We start from the raw sequence: 16,835 nt of genomic DNA on the forward strand, positions 1-16,835 counted from the left end.
GGGGGGGGGTGGCGGGGAGAAAACCCCTTCAATGACCATGCCTAATTGAAGATGTAAGTTTCACTTGGCGTAAACTGATGTGCAAAAATGAAGGCGGTTTCCCCACAGCTCTCTTCTGTTTACACTTCTGGGCTGTTCATAAATTTGCTCCTATGCCGTTCTTTTGAGGAGGCGTTGCTGGTACACGCACAGTCAGTACAAGGTAAAAATTACTAGGAAACTTTAGTTTGACTCACTTCTCAGCTCCTTCAGGTCTGTGCTCAGGTGCTGCCTCTGTTGTGAGCCACTTAAGATTGCAGTTTGCCTTCCCTTCGTTCACTCCTGAATCCCCTTATTTTGCCGCCCTGGACTCCTTTTCCATAGCACATGGTCCCTCTCACGATACAGATGTATCTCCCATGTCATTTGTGTTTATGTTATGTTTACTGCTGATGAGTGCATGATATATCTTATGTCTGTATTACGTCCATGTATTCTGTGGGTCGTGTCTCCATTAGATTACAAGCTCCATGAAGGCAGACTTTTGTCAGTTCGTGTATTCCCACCAGAAGAGTAAGTGGTGCCTGCCCGTAAGAGGTAGTCAGTATACAAATGCATGAACTTGGCAGAAGCAACTACTCTTTAGGGTTTCTACTAGTAAAATGCCAGGTTCACGGTCCTCATGTTTATGTTTTTTTCATGCACTCCCCGGGGATGGCAAAATCACCAACTGGTATGTGAAGAAAATAAATTATCTTAAGGGTATGAGTTGTGTTGTAAACAAGTTTTCTGGAACTTCTTGCTTATTTGGCAATAAGCAAGAAACTCCGTTTCAGATGAAAAAAAATCATTACATTTGCAGATATTAGTGGAACATGGAACATATTCTTTAGACTTTAAAATGTAGATTACTAAATGGTCAAAATGTACACAGAAATTCTCAGATACAGATTTGGGTGGTAGCTGGTTTTAAACCTAATTGATAGAAAAGCTTTTCATTTTCAGCATTGGTGGCACATAAGCCAGGTTTCAGACTGTCAAGGTCCTGAGGCGGCAGGGGTGGGAAGAGGAAGGAGTCAAGGTCTGGGGAGAGTTGAAAAAACACTTAGTAGTCATCCAGATGTGAAAGTACATTTCCACACCTGTTCCTAGAAGTTGAAACACAAGACAGGGAGATACATTGAATGCAGATGAAGTCCATCGTTTTCTAAAATTTTCAAAATTTTCACTTATCTAACCTGGTGGTAGCTTCCTGCTAAGTTCTGGGGCATAATGTAACTTTTAAATGTTCATTTTTATTGTTTAAAGATATATTTGACTTTTAGAATTCAAGGGAAATAAAGATGATCCTTAATGTCTTAAGAAGATGTTAAGAAACCTAGGAAATATCTTGGAAATAGACTATACTGGCTTTTTATGTCCGCTTGAGCCCAAAGGGTAAATGACTTGCCTGACATCACACGATGAACTCATGGTAGAATTGGGACTCATTTTTGTCACAGGTTTTAACTGAAGTGTCCTTAAGAGAGGAGTGTACAGGCCTTGGAGATAGATAACCTAGGGACAGTTATGAATTTGTTCATAGATTTATGTTTTATCTTAAAGGTTTCAAAAATTCATGCAGATATTTCATCCTATACAAATTGCATTCTTCTCTTTTGATGTGTCTCTAAGCATGCACATTTTGTGCTTGAGGAATTGTCATCTGGAATTGGAGGAAATGAACAGAATCAAAGATCATCTTACATTATTGTGTTAGAAGTGTTTAAAAAATCAGAATCTTAAAAGAAAACTACAGTGGAGCAATAAATTTATTTGATCTGCTCTGAAGTTAAAAATACATTATAATAGAGGAAATTAATTATAGTGCAGTGAAAATATACCTTGTTTTCACCTCAACTTGGGAAGAATGGATTGCTATTTTTGTTAATTCAGCATTCTGTAAGTGAAGTAAGGCATCTTGCTTTGTATTTTTTTTTTTTTTTTTTTTTGCTAGAAGTACAGGTTTGGAAGCGATCAGTATTTTTTTAAAAAGAGGCTTTTAGGGGCATGTGGGTGGCTCGGTCGGTTAAGGGTCCAACTTCGGCTTGGGTCATGATCTTGCGGTCCATGAGTTCAAGCCCCGCATTGGGCTTTGTACTGACAGCTCAGAGCCTGGAGCCTGTTTTGGATTGTGTCTCCCTCTCTTTCTGACCCTCCCCCATTCATGCTCTGTCTCTCTCTGTCTCAAAAATAAAAATAAATGTTAAAAAAATAAAAAAAATAAATAAAAAGAGGCTTTTGTATATAATTTTGTACATATGGTTTCCCTGAAGATTAGATCATGTTTGTGTGGAGAAAGACAGCCAGCCCCTCCCTACCCCTTCCCCAAGCAGGGAATTAATTACTCTAAAGGTTTTGCTTCTTAATCTTTTGTGTTAGTCTTTTTTTTTTTTTTTTGCAACACATGGTTAAATGAGATTTTTATCCTGCAGACTGATTTGTAGCTTGATTTTAATAGGCTCCAAAATATCGTTTCCACAGTTGATGAAAGGGCAGGGTGTGATAGGAAGAGCCCCAGGCTGGCAGTCAGGAGATTTTGACTTAATCTTATCTGTAGGATGAGGGTTTTACAGTGGTAATGGGGTACTGCAGTCTCTTCCAGCTCCAGGAGCTTATGATACGTATTTGTTCATAATCTGCTTAGTACCTCCATACCCGTATTTCCTAAAATGTAAATTTACAGGCGGTGTGCGTGTTTCAAGTTTCATGGTCTCCCCAGGAAGCAGTTCCCTCAGGATGAATACTTTGGGGACCTGTGCCCCCTCGCTTCAATCTGGCTGGTGGGTTCTCCTATGTGACTGCAGGGGAGTCACTCCGCGAGAACTTGTCGAGCAGTCACTGGTGACTCATGAAAGACCCTTCCTTCTGCTGCTAAGCAGCCTAAGTTCCATTAGCCTCTTAGCATTTTTGAGACAACCCCCAAGGGTGAGGAATTTTCAGATGGAGCCTGGAATCTTTAGGACCTGGACAGTTGCTGCCCTTGAGCAGTTTGTCACTTGGAGTCCTTGTATTGATGTTGGAAGTAGCCATCTAAATTTTTGTGGTCTTACTACATTTGCAGATTTTCCACTGGTCAGAGGTGCAAATGTGAGGAGGCCTTTGGCAGAAAGGCCCCCATGATTGTTTCACCACGCTAGTGTCATGTACCCGTGGTCTCTTTCTCCTTGAAGTTGTCCCGTGGCTTGTGTGTTTTCAGTTGTGTGTATCACACTGGCTAGTTTACTAGCTCTAGGTGGATACGCAGAAATACCCTGCAGAATTAACTGGATTCACGTCCCAGTCTGGCAGAGTTGTATGTTGAGAAGCCCAAATACAGAATGTGTTGGCAGGCACGTCCTGGCACATGGTGAGTGATTTGTGGGTGGGAAGCAGTGCAGCTCTGTGGTTAAGACAACCGGGCCGGAAGCCCCTGCTCCACGATCGCGTTTGAGTGTAGTTTAGTGCCCAACACAGACTCGTTTGTCTTTTTTTTAGAAATCGTAGCTCCAAGGTCAGAGACAGCCATAAAGCCCCTGGATTATTTTGTGATGTAGCTCTCATTCTTTTTCACGTCTTCTGGATTTGAAGTTTTGAAGATTTGAAGTTTTGTGCTCAAGTACAGTCTGGATGGAGTAAGGTGCCCGTTAAAGTCTTCTTTTGAGGCTGAAGAAAGCCTTTATTTCTCTTTCATTTCCCCAAGGTATGACAGTATTAGAGCAGATGGAAGGCTGGAGTTTGAGCTTAAGTTGTGTGAAAACTTTATCAGCCAATTGGCTGACTCTTAATGATGAGACAGGAAGAACCACCCACGTTTTCCATTTTGGATTTGAGTCACAGAAAACAGGTTTCCTGCAGAAACCATTTGGCTTCAACAAGTGTACGGAAATCTCATCTTTGATCAGATTGATGTTTTTATCTTCATTGTGCATGTATTTCCAATTAATTATTTTCCCCTTTTTAATCCATAGGTTCGGTTTCAAATGTGAATGACAGTAAACTAATATCCCAGATTCCTGTGTAAGAAGTAGATCAAAAGGACTGTACTTTCAGGTAAGGAGATAATTTTACTTTATCTTTAATAATACACAGCTGCTTTGGCAGGAGTCTGGCATGTCCCCTACCCCCTTTCACATGAATAGAAGTATAGGTGAATTTTTTAAAAGGCAGCAAATTGATTACCCTTAGACAGGTTTCCACCTGTTTGGGATTATAAGAGGTGTCAGCCAAGTTGGCTACTTAAAACCATTAGAGAAGCAATCAATATGTGATGGCAGTTTAACATACATATACACTCATAATGGCCTAAAGTTGTATTTAAGTTTTTTTTGTTTTTTTTGTTTTTTTATTTTATTTTTTATTTTATTTTTTCAACGTTTATTTATTTATTTGGGACAGAGAGAGACAGAGCATGAACGGGGGAGGGGCAGAGAGAGAGGGAGACACAGAATCGGAAACAGGCTCCAGGCTCTGAGCCATCAGCCCAGAGCTCGAGGCGGGGCTCGAACTCATGGACTGCGAGATCGTGACCTGGCTGAAGCCGGACGCCCAACCGACTGCGCCACCCAGGCGCCCCTTTTTTGTTTTTTTAGATGGAGGAAGGAAATCATCCTTTCTTCTAATACCTACCCTTTCCTTCCCATAATTGATCGATTACTCTGTCATCTATTTTCCATGTATTTGAAGTTTAAACACATAGATGATTTTCAGATTAATGTCTCTACCTCTGTGGCATCCCAAAGTACAAGAATAGCTCTGGGCATAAGAGATCATAGGAAAAGCCCTGTACTTGAAGTAATTTGGAATTTACAGGGCTAGTATTTAGAAATGAATTTTCCCCTGGAGGAAAGGGAACTGTGCAGACCAGACATAAACAGCTCCCCCCAATCAAAGAAACATTTGCATAGAAAACATTGTGCTGAGTTGGGATTGTCATAGTTTTCTGGATACAAATAAAAGCATATTTCATAGAAGTCATATATTGGCTTTTTAATCAATTACCTAGTTTTTCTACTTGATTTTGAGGCATTGAGTCCTCCTCCCACCCCCATATTAGCTTTTGCACCTCATTACGATGGTTATTTTTCAAGTTTAAAATATGTAAAATTCGGGGCGCCTGGGTGGCGCAGTCGGTTAAGCGTCTGACTTCAGCCAGGTCACGATCTCGCGGTCCGTGAGTTCGAGCCCCGCGTCGGGCTCTGGGCTGATGGCTCGGAGCCTGGAGCCTGCTTCCGATTCTGTGTCTCCCTCTCTCTCTGCCCTTCCCCCGTTCATGCTCTGTCTCTCTCTGTCCCAAAAATAAATAAACGTTGAAAAAAAAATTTTTTTTAAATATGTAAAATTCAATTTTAAATTAATAACATCCTTTGAAGAAGGACTGTGGCAACTGGGTGAGTAATCCAAAAATCACTGCTCAGTAAAGCATTGTAGGATGGCTCTTGTAGCAGGCTCTGTCTCCTGACTGTGTTACCAGTGAACAGAAATTAGTTTGCAAAACATGAGCACACCAGCAAAGAGAGCTCGGTAGAGACAAACTGGCTTGGGATTTATAACAAGCTGCAGATGGTGTATGGACATAATTTCTTTCCAGTTCATCCTGGGATCAGCTTAGTCAGACCTCTGTAGTAGCTCTTTTTTTTTTTTTTTTATTAACGTTTATTTATTTTTTGAGACAGAGAGAGGCAGAGCATGAACGGGGGAGGGTCAGAGAGACAGGGAGACACAGAATCTGAAACAGGCTCCAGGCTCTGAGCTGTCAACACAGAGCCCGAAGTGGGGCTCGAACTCATGGACTGCGAGATCATGACCTGAGCCGAAGTTGGATGCTCAACCGACTGAGCCACCCAGGTGCCCCTGACCTCTGTAGTAACTCTTAACTCACCTCCCTGCACGGCTCTCTGCAAGGGTGAGATCCCCTTACTCTCTGCTGAGAACTCTCCTGGGCCTCTCCCACTGCCTGTTGCAGCAATTCTCAAACTTTTGGGTCTCAGAAACCCTAGCATTAAAATTGTTGAAGCCCCAAGAGAACTTTAGTGTTGATGTTGATTATATCCATTACTACTTACTGTATTGAAATGGAGAAAAATTTAGAACATTAGAATATATAAGCTTGCATTCCCTTAGCTGCAGAGTGATGACATCATTGCCCCTTAGCTGCAGAGTGGTGACATCATTAGTCCTGCAGTTTCTGGCAAACACTGTACATTTAGGAGAGAAAGAGGAAGAAAAGGCAAATTGTATACTATTACATTTAAAAGTTAGATTTATTGAGGCATAACTTATATACAGTGAAATTCACCTTTTTAAGTGTTCGGTTCTTCTCTGGGTTTTGACAAATGCATTGTGGTTGTGGAAGATAAAGAACATTTCCATCACTCTAGAATGTTCCCCTGCCCTTAGCCTTACACCCTCGGACCTTTTTCTGTCCTGTAGTTGTGCTTTGTCCCAAATGTCATGTAAATGGAGTCGCAGAGTCATAGCCTTTTGAGGCTGGCTTCTTTCATTTAACATAACACATTTGAGATTCATCCATGCTGTTGTGTATATCACTGATTCTTTTTTTTTTTTTTTTTTTTTTTATTGCTGAGTCTTATTCCAATGTATGAAAATACTTCTGTTTGCCCATTTACCAGTTGGAGAACATTTGGGCTGTTCCTAGGTTTTGGTGGTGATGTGTCCTAGCGTTAATATTAAAACAGTTTTAACCTTAACCTTTAACCCTGCGAGGGTCTCAAGAATCCCCAGGAGCTGGAGACCTCTCTGAAGACCTCTGACCATGTTGCCTGCGTGTGATGTGCCCTCTGTCTAGAACGCCAGGACCTAGCTCGAGGGTCTCCTCTGTGCAGGCCTTTCGAAGCCCTCTTCCTACCGTCACCCCTGGGCCCCATGTCTGGTCTGCTCATCACCATCTTTGAACTCTGCTGTGCCTGCTCCCAGGGCTCGGCAGTTACTTGAGGATGTGGTAGCTTCCTCACCTCTGAGGGCGATGCCTCCGCTCTCGGTCCCAGCACATGCCTGGTACATGTTTGAATGAATAAATAATAATTCCTTTGCATATGTGAGGCATTTTATTATTTATAAGAGATTTTCTCATAAAACATTCATCCCTCATTTTCAGCTCTGCAAAGTATATATAGCAAAGTGATTTTTTAAATATCTTTTATTTTTATTTTCATCAGATAAGGATATCTGTGGTCTTTACCAAGCTGTAATTTAGAATAACCCGGGAAGCTTTTAATAAACAGATTAAATGCTAATCTCTGGAGATCAGGCTTGAGTTAGTACTATTATTTAAAAAAACATCACTGTTGAACCTGATGTGCAGCCCACAGAGAACCATTGTCCTAGAACTTGGTTTACTGTGAAGTCTTAGCAATGACGTCGTTCAGACTGGAACCCTGATCCTTGACTCCTACTGGAATGCCTTTTCCTCCACACTTCGGACTGTCCCATGACTCTCCCGTGAATAGAAGCACTATAGAGATTTAGAGAGCCTTGTTGTAAGATGACCGTGTTTTCAATTTGTGTGTTTTCAATTTATGGTGTTCTGGTGCGAAGACCAGAACAGTGAATTTAGGATGGGGGTGGGGGCGGACTGTCTTTCCGTTTTGACTCTGCATTTATTAACCTTGGATTAATAAATACTTAAGTTTGTTCTCAGGTTTTGTTTTTTTTTTTTTTTTTTGAGAGAGCTTGTGCCCATGCGAGTGGGGGAGGGGCAGCGGGCATAAGAGAATCTTAAGTGGGCTCCATGCCCAGCATGAGCCCGGACTCACGACTGTGAGATCGTGACCTAAGCCGAAATCAAGAGTTGGGAGCTTAACCAACTGAGCCACCCAGGCGCCCCAGCGTCCATTCCTATTTTTGAAATAAGGATACTACCTTAAATTCTAGAAGTTTATTGTGGGGATCCAATTAGATACTGTGTTGAGAGACTTTAAAGGATTTATATAAAGGATTGCAAAATCCTTTTGTAAACTATAAAATGCTTGCTAAGACTTATTTTACTTGATTTTAGCCTAGTCTATTTATTGGTTGGATTTCCTTGAGGCTCATGAGTTAAACAAGTAATATAAAAATACGGTGTCACTGAAATAGTGAAATAAAAGAATTATGCAGAATAAAACCAAGAAGTTGTCATTGGTTGCATAGTTTTGATGCTTTGTGTATGAATTAAGTGCGTAAATATGTATACACGTGACATACTATTTTTTTGGGTTGTATCAACATAGAGTCTTATATATTTGTGTTCTTTTTAGTTTGAGAGCATGTTTTTGATCATTCCATATTAGAATATATAAATCCCTCTCATCCTCTCATTCTTCTTATAGCTGCATGATTTTTTCATATATTTTCATATTGTTGGACATTTAGCCTGTTTCCGGTCTTTCACTTTTATTAAAAATGCTAGTGAACGAACATTCTTCTTAGATCTTATTAAACCACTAGTTAATTCTTATTAAACTATTTACTCTGTTTTATAGATACTGGGAGATAAAGCAGTAAATGTCTTGTTTATGAAATCTTAGACAGTTTCTGCTCAAGTCAGGATAGAACTTAGACTTAAAGGGGCGCCTGGGTGGCTCAGTTGGTTAAGCGTCTGACTTTGGCTCAGGTCATGATCTCTTTGGTTGTGAGTTCGAGCCCCGTGTTGGGCTCCGTGCTGACAGCTCAGAGCATGGAGCCTGCTTCGGATTCTGTGTCTCCCTGTCTCTTGGCCCCTCCCCTGCTCATGCTCTGTCTCTCCCTGTCTCTCAATCTCAATAATCAATAAACTTTAAAAAAAAATTAAAAAAAAAAAGAACTTAAGTCTTAAAAAAATTGTGGCAAAATATACTAGACCTTGGAGAACTTTTTCGTATGATCTTTGTAAATTTTGTTTTATTTTTGTTGTATTATCCAGTCACTATTTGAATAGACTTTTAAATTTTTTTTTTTTTTTCAACGTTTATTTATTTTTGGGACAGAGAGAGACAGAGCATGAACGGGGGAGGGGCAGAGAGAGAGGGAGACACAGAATCGGAAACAGGCTCCAGGCTCTGAGCCATCAGCCCAGAGCCTGATGCGGGGCTCGAACTCACGGACCGCGAGATCGTGACCTGGCTGAAGTCGGACGCTTAACCGACTGCGCCACCCAGGCGCCCCTGAATAGACTTTTAAAGATTAGTGTGTATGTTTCTTAACTCCCTTAGCTGTGATTGCTTCATACTTTTTCCTTGAGTAGTAACAGCAATGCAACAGTAATGTCAGTACTTACGCTGGGTACTCTGCTAGGAGCTTATTATATACATAGTCTTATTTCTTCCTCTTAGTAACCCACTGATTTGGTGGTGTTCTCCAGTTGAAGCATTTTGAAATGGAGGATCAGAGAGGTCAGATCACTTGCCCAAGGCTAGTTATGGGTCTAGGATTCAAAGGTCCTGCTTCCAACTACTATGCTAAACAGTCTGCCAGGATTTCACTGAATCAGAGATGGTACTTTTATTAATGACATCACAAATTACTTATTTACTTGTATGTGTATATTTTGCTTAAAAAAATTTTTTTTAATGGTACTTATTTTTGAGAGAGAGAGAGAGAGAGAGAGAGAGAGAGAGAGAGAGAGACAGTGCGAGCAGGGGAGGGGGCAGAGAGAAAGGGAGACACAGAATCTGAAGCAGAGTCCAGGCTCTGAGCTGTCAGCACAGAGCCTAATGCGGGGCTTAAACTGGCTAACTGTGAGACTGTGACCTGGGCCAAAGTCAGATGCTCAACTGACTGAGCCCTACCCAGGTGCCCCTATTTTGCTTTCTTAATGCCAGTAATAATTTCACCTGTGCAGAAATAGTCCGTGCTTTAGAGTATTCGATTTTGTAGTAAGTATAATAAAAGCAATATAGTAATTAATAAATATAAATGCTTATTGAATAGAATAATTGGTATTTTGGAATGAAAGAGGCCACTAGATGGGGAATTGTTGTTGAATTCTATTTATTAACTAACAGAATAACCTTGGTAAATGAATGCTGTTTCCTCACTGATAACATAATATTGGACTAAATAATTCACTCTGTACTTAATCAGCTATCAGTCCTGAATTATATTAGTGTGAATAAGAACATTCGTCAGTGGTAATGTAGATGAATTGCGAAATGGAATTCTAGTAATGCTTCCCCTTACCTTGAGTAATAAGGCGAATACTTCTGGATGGGTTTGTTCATTCATGATGAACACAAGATTAAAATGATCTATCTGTGTTGATGAGAACACCCGAATGCAGCCTCAAAGTTTTTTTTAAGCACATTGGAATATATGTTCTTATAATTTTACTGAAGGCATAGTTTTGAGTATTTTAAGTGGCCGTGGGTGGTTATTTCTCAGTAATGATTATTATAGATGGAGTTTTAGTGAAGATATGGTTTCACAGATTCTTTGTGTACTCTATGTCACTTTTCACTTGAATGATAAAACTGAGGTCTAAGTGGCATAGTCTGGAACACATGTGATGGTCAGCTTCTTAACTCTTAGTGTCCTTAGTCTCTCCTTTTTAAGCCTTAAAATACAGTGGCTGGATGGTTGAAATAGATCTTTTGCTGGATTCTCAGCCTTAGAGACTGAATTCTGTATTTTTTTAAGGGGCGCCTGGGTGGCTCAGTCGGTTAAGCGGCCGACTTCGGCTCAGGTCATGATCTCGCGGTCCGTGAGTTCGAGCCCCACGTCGGGCTCTGTGCTGACAGCTCAGAGCCTGGAGCCTGTTTGAGATTCTGTGTCTCCCTCTCTCTGACCCTCCCCTGTTCATGCTCTGTCTCTCCCTGTCTCAAAAATAAATAAAACGTTAAAAAAAAAATTTATAAAAAAGAAAACTTACAGTAAAGCAGAGTTAAAACATCAGCATTTCATCTCATTCCTGGTTTTTAACTTATAAGCATTTTTAAAAGGAAATATTTTTGGCCAATGTTTCATAATTGGCCAACAGAAGGGAATGTTGGTTCATCTTCCCGTGTGGATTTGTTGACTAAAAGTTCCTCTAGCTCCACAAAGTGAGCTTAGATCATAGGAAGCAATTGGGTGGTAGTGACTCTTAGTTGCTATTGATATGCAGTGGATTTCAGTCAATAGCCCAGTGCAGTCTACTCCATGCAGCACATTTTAAGTGTTCTCAGATTCATCTTTTTCTCTTATTTCTAGATTTACTGATTTGCTTGGATAGATCCAGAAACAGCATTGTACTTGGGGCTGCTTTCTGAGATGACACACCCCACCCTTCAGAGGAATTCATTTCTTTTTGGAGTTTGGATTTTGTTATTTTTATCTGTGTTCCATACTGTAATTTTCAGCTTTTAGAATGTAAATGCTCAAGTACATTCTGCCGCAGTGACTAAGGGGCATTATGTAAGGATTTACCACCACCCTCCCCCCTTCTTTTTAGTATGTGGACATCACATTCCTTGGCCTACTATTTGTTTTGCATCTGTATTTCACTGTAACCCTAACAAGTTCATTCAAGCAGTGGTTAGACTGAGGTTAAGTGGTATTATGGTTGTTTGGCAGGATATGGCCATAAACACTTCTCTTTAAACACGGAATGGCCTGAGGTGGCTGTAATGTTCAATTGCATAATCACAGATTACACTTGACAAGCACAGGAATGAGTACACGGGCCACATACATCTGCAGTGAGAAATTGCCCCACAGCATGGAGTCTACTGTAGAAACCATCTGTAGAGTTCCCTTGAGTGTTTTCTTAGATAATTACCTTAATATCATTCATTTAATTGGAATGTTTCTGATGAGATGGAACTATGAATAGCATTCAGGGTTTCCAGAAAGCCTCCCACCTAACATCTAAAGGAATGAGTTAAAATGTTACAAGTGTTTTAAAAATGTGTATGCTCCTCAAAATTTTGTCTGTTTTCTCCTCTCTTTCTCCCCTCCCTACTGGTGTTTTTGTGACGTGAAATCTGTTTTACAAAACGTACCCTCAGAAATAATTCACTTTCTAGAGATTGGGTGGTGTGGAGTTTAGAGACATTCTATTTGAAATGCCTGGTGATGTGTCCATTCAGGGTGTCTCTGTGTGAATGTGAGGAACGGGTCTTCGGAGCTCTTAGATGGTACTGGAAAACACTGCAGGTTACCCTGGGCAGCCGAGGAATGGAAATCAAGTTGCCGGTTACTGTGTGTGGAAAGGCCTTTTGGGCATATTATATATTCTTTGAGGCTAATGTGAATATTTAAAAGAAAAATTTTTTCATTTTATATATATATATATGTATGTATAGATAAACACACACACACGCATATATATATATATATATATATATATATATAGAGAGAGAGAGAGAGAGAGAGAGAGAGAGAGAGAATCTTAAGCAGGTTCCACACTCAGCACTGAGCCCCACGTGGGACTTGATCCCACGACCCTGGGATCATGACCTGAGGTGAAAATCAAGAGTCAGATGCTCCACCCAGGCGCTCTGATGTGAATATTTGTGAAAAAGTGTTTTACTTCCTTCATTACCATTTTCAGTATTTATCAGGAAACTGGATATATTTGATATGGGACTCAGTGTTTCTATCGTCTTAATTTTTACTAAATGTTTTTATTGAACTTGTTTTTCAAGTAGGCATTTTAAATTTTGCCTTCTATAAGTAGGCGTTTTAAATTTTTGTAATTGTTTATGCACGTTTCATGTGTTTTATTCAAACTGATTTGTCTATAAACTACTATAAACTATAGACTGATTTGTCTATAAACTACTATAAAATACTTCCTTGTCAGAGGCCCCAAGGTTGACACTATAGATTTTTATTTGAAATGTTTATTATTTTAAACTTAATTTTTCTTCTTTTTTTTTAGCAAAGTAATAATATCCCTGGTTTAAATACGAAGTAAAATTATAGTTCAGGCTTGAGAAGAAAAGTTCTTAGGCTCCACCTGTTGCTTTTCAGAAGTAGCCATTTGCAGGGTTTTCTTTTTTAACTGCTTCTTCTAGCATTTACTGCCATATATCTAAAGAAGTTATTTTTACTCCTATGGCCCGGCTTTTCAACTCTAAGCATTATCTTTTGACTATTTCCTGCAGAAGATAAGGATTTAACTTCCTGACTTGTCTTTCCCCATCCTCCCAGTGATAATTAAAAAAATTTAAAAAAAGTTTTTTTTAAATGTTTTATTTATTTTTGAGAGAGACAAAGACAGAGAGAGAGAGAGAGAGAGAGAGAGAGAGAGAGAGAGTACAAGTAGGGGAGGGGCAGAGAGAGAGGGTGACACAGAATCTGAAGCAGGCTCCAGGCTCTGAGCTGTCAGCACAGAGCTTGATGTGGGGCTCAAACTTGTGAACCGTAAGACATGACCCAAGCCGAAGTTGGATGCTTAACTGACTGAACCACCCAGGTGACACCCAGATTACTTTTTTTTAATTTTAAGTAAGCTCCATACCTAATGTGGAGCTTGACTCACACATGCTCTACCGACTGAGGCAGCCAGGCACCCCACTCCCAATGGTAATTTTATCGAATTTTTGGCCAAGCTGTCATTTAACGTTTACAGTATTATTTAAAAAAAAATTTTTTTTTTTTTCTAATGTTTATTTAGTTTTGAGGGAGAGAAAGAGACAGAGCATGAGCGGGGGAGGGGCAGAGAGAGAGGGAGACATAGAATCCAAAACAGGCTCCAGGCTCTGAGCTGTCAGCACAGAGCCCGACGTGGGGCTCGAATTCACAAACCAAAGAGATCATGACCTTAGCCGAAGTCAGACGCTTAACCGACTGAGCCACCCAGGCGCCCCAACATTTACAGTATTATTATTTGAATATTGGTGACCAGGGCCACAGACTATACTCCATGATTCTTCTTTTTTTTTTCAGAGATGGTAGTTACTTTGTTTTTGATTGGCTTAGCTTTGTGCTGGTCAATAATTTTCTTCTAAACATTCTGGTAGAACTATAAGGACTCAAATGGTAAAACATATTAGGGCATCCATCAGTTCCAGTTTTTCTTGGCGTTGTCTACCTCAGTTCCATGTTCTGTTGCTGAATGGCTTGCTGTCACACCTCTACAAAGCTGCCATTTGGGGACTTCTCTTTATCACCCTGTTGCGGGGGGGGGGGGTGGTCCATAGGTTGTTTCTTCTTCTATTTTGTGTTGTCATCTTTGTTGATTCCCTGATTTTGGTGGTGGTGGTGGTGTGTGTATACACATACCCATATGCCCAAGAGTAGAATTTTAAAAAAAGTTTATTTTCTAATTGTTTTTGCCAATATGTGAGAAAATACTCGACTGTTTTTCAACTTTGTATCCTGCAGTGTTGCTAAATTTGTTACTTGTAATTTTTTTTTTATGTTTACTTATTTTTGAGGGAGAGCGTGCGTGTGAACAGGGAAGGGGCAGAGAGAGAGGGAGCCACAGAATCTGAAGCAGCCTTCAGGCTCTGAGCTGTTAGCACAGAGCCCGATGTGAACTCGTGGACTGTGAGATCATTACCTGAAGCCAAAGTCAGGACGCTTAACCAACTGAGCCACCCGGGCACCCCTGTAATAGTTGCTTCATACATTTGCTAGAACTTTGCACATGAACCATCACATGATTTGCAGATAAGAAGTTTTACTTCTTCCTTTTAGATCTTTATGCCTTTTATTTCTTTTTCTTGCCTTCCTGAATGGCTAGGACCTCCTGTTGCCTAAAATGTGACAAGGACACACATTCTGCCTGTTCTTCAGCTCGGGGAAAAAACAAGTCAGTTTTTCACCTTTGAGTGTGATGTTGTTTTTGGGTGTTTTTCTTTTTTCTTTTTCTTTTTCTTTTTCTTTTTCTTTTTTCTTTTTTTGCAGTTCATCAGTTTGAGAAACTTCTCTAACTCTTCCTAGTTTGTGGGAGTTTTATCATGAATGGCTGTTGGATTTTGTCAAACACCTTTTCTATATCTGATCTGATCCTATATTTTTCTCCTTTAGTCTATTACATGGATTGATTTTCAAATGTTAACCAATTGTTGGGAGTAGACTGTACTTGCTCATAATGTACCTTTTTAATATATTATTAGAATTGATTTGCTCAAGTTTTGTTAAAGGTATTTGTGTCTATATTCATGAGGGATATAGCTCTGTAATTTTTATTTTTTGTAATGTCTTTGTCGGGTTTTAGTATTAGCATTCTGCTAACCTTACAAGGTGAGTTGGGCAATGATCCTTCCTCTGTTTTCTGAAAAAGTTAAATTTCCTTTTTGAATGTTTGATGGAATCCGCCAGTGAAATCATCTGGAGTTGTTCTTTTGCTGCTTTGGAATATTTTTGACAACAGATTTACTATCTTTAAAAGGTAAAGGGCTAATTAGATCTTCTGATTCTTCCTGTGCCAATTTTGATAGATTCTATTTTTCTAGAAATTTATTTGCTTTATGTAAGTTGTGTCAAGTATTCTCTTATTATCCTCTTAAATGTTGACAAGATCTCTGGTGGTATATGTTTTTTCATTTCTGGTATTGGTGATTTGTGTTTTATCTCTCTTTATTTTTGATCTAACTAGAAGTCTGTCAGTTTTGACAGTAATTTTAAAGACCTATATTTTGGTTTTGCTAATTTTGTCCGTTGTCTGTATGTTTTCTACTTCATTGACTCTGGTCTTTATTATTTTCTTCCTAATATGTTGGGTTTAGTTTGCTCTGCTTTTTATGATTTCTTAAGACAGAATGTTAGGGTCATGGTGATAGATCCTTTTCTATTTTCTTGAATTAAGCATTAAAGTTTTAAGTTTCCCTTTAAGTACTATTTTAGCTGCATCCCACAAATTTTGATATGTTTTACTTTTGTTGCTATTTGGTTCAAAATATTTCCTAATTTACTTTTTTGATTTTATCTTTGATCCATGAATTATTTATAAGTGTGTTGTTTGATGTTCATACATTTGGAGTTTTCCTAGGCATCTTATTATTACTGATTTTTAGTTTAATTCTGTGTTGTCAGAGAATATGCTTTGTGTGATTACAATCTTTTTATGTTTATTGAGACTATATGGTCTTTCTTGGTAATGTGCCACGTGCATTTGAAAGGAATGTGTATTCTTCAGTTTTAGATTTTCTGTGAATGTCAGGTCAAGGTGGTTGATAGTGTTGTTCATATCTTCTGTGTCTTTCCTGATTTTGTTTTTTTTTTTGTCTAATTCTGTCAATTGCTGAAATGGAGCGTGAACATCTGTTACTGTAATCATATCATTGTCTTTTCTTTCCTTCATTCTATTTTTGCTTCTACTTGGAGATGCATATACATTTATAATTGTTATGTCTTCATGATAAATTGTTCCTGTTATAATTATAATGTTCTTTTTTCCTCTGGTGATGGTCTTTGTCTTAAAAGTTGATGACAAACTCAGTGTGCATGGTAGGGCTAGTGTCTGGTATTCTCCTCTGGATGATTAGCTTGGGCCCTGCCATTTCAATGACCGTCCCCAGGTGCCATTTTCTAGTGATCTTTCATTCAGGTTGGTCACTTTCTCCTGAAGAGTCTTCCAGCCTGCTGGCTGTCTACTGGAGCTTGACACCTCATGTTTTCAGTGCAGGGAGTCATTCCTACCCTCACTTATGCCTGGCCAGATTTTCTCATTAGTTGCATGCAGATTAAACCCCATTTTCATCCTTATTAGTAAGTTGCTCAGTTGTGGGATTAGGGAAATTTCCTTGATGCAGACCCTTAAACCATACCAATTCCTTTTGTTTTCAGCCTCACCCCTTAATAGGATCTCAGTTTCTTAGCCCTTCTGGAATTGCGCATCATCAACAGACCTTTTTTTTTTTAGTTGAATGTTCTTCTTGGTGGCCTCTGCACTCCTCTGTCTTTAGCAGTTAGATTTCAGCTTTGTCCAG

At 39.5% G+C, this 16,835-nt stretch overlaps 1 protein-coding gene across 16 annotated transcripts in view; it reads left to right on the forward strand.

Moving 5' to 3' along the window:
- The window catches only part of SIPA1L1 (signal induced proliferation associated 1 like 1), a 365,199-nt gene that overhangs the window by 33,260 nt on the left and 315,104 nt on the right, over positions 1 to 16,835 (forward strand). For 15 of the 16 annotated variants that reach the window (XM_047861070.1, XM_047861065.1, XM_047861068.1 and 12 more), the window contains one exon: positions 3,969 to 4,050. The gene's annotated coding sequence lies outside the window, so the exon portion shown is untranslated. Of the gene's footprint in view, positions 1 to 3,968; positions 4,051 to 14,694; positions 14,714 to 16,835 lie in introns of those variants that run through there. The other variant, XM_047861072.1, reaches the window with a different exon arrangement.

This window comes from Prionailurus viverrinus, chromosome B3 (genome assembly GCF_022837055.1).
Source record: "Prionailurus viverrinus isolate Anna chromosome B3, UM_Priviv_1.0, whole genome shotgun sequence".
Classification (NCBI taxonomy): domain Eukaryota; kingdom Metazoa; phylum Chordata; class Mammalia; order Carnivora; family Felidae; genus Prionailurus; species Prionailurus viverrinus.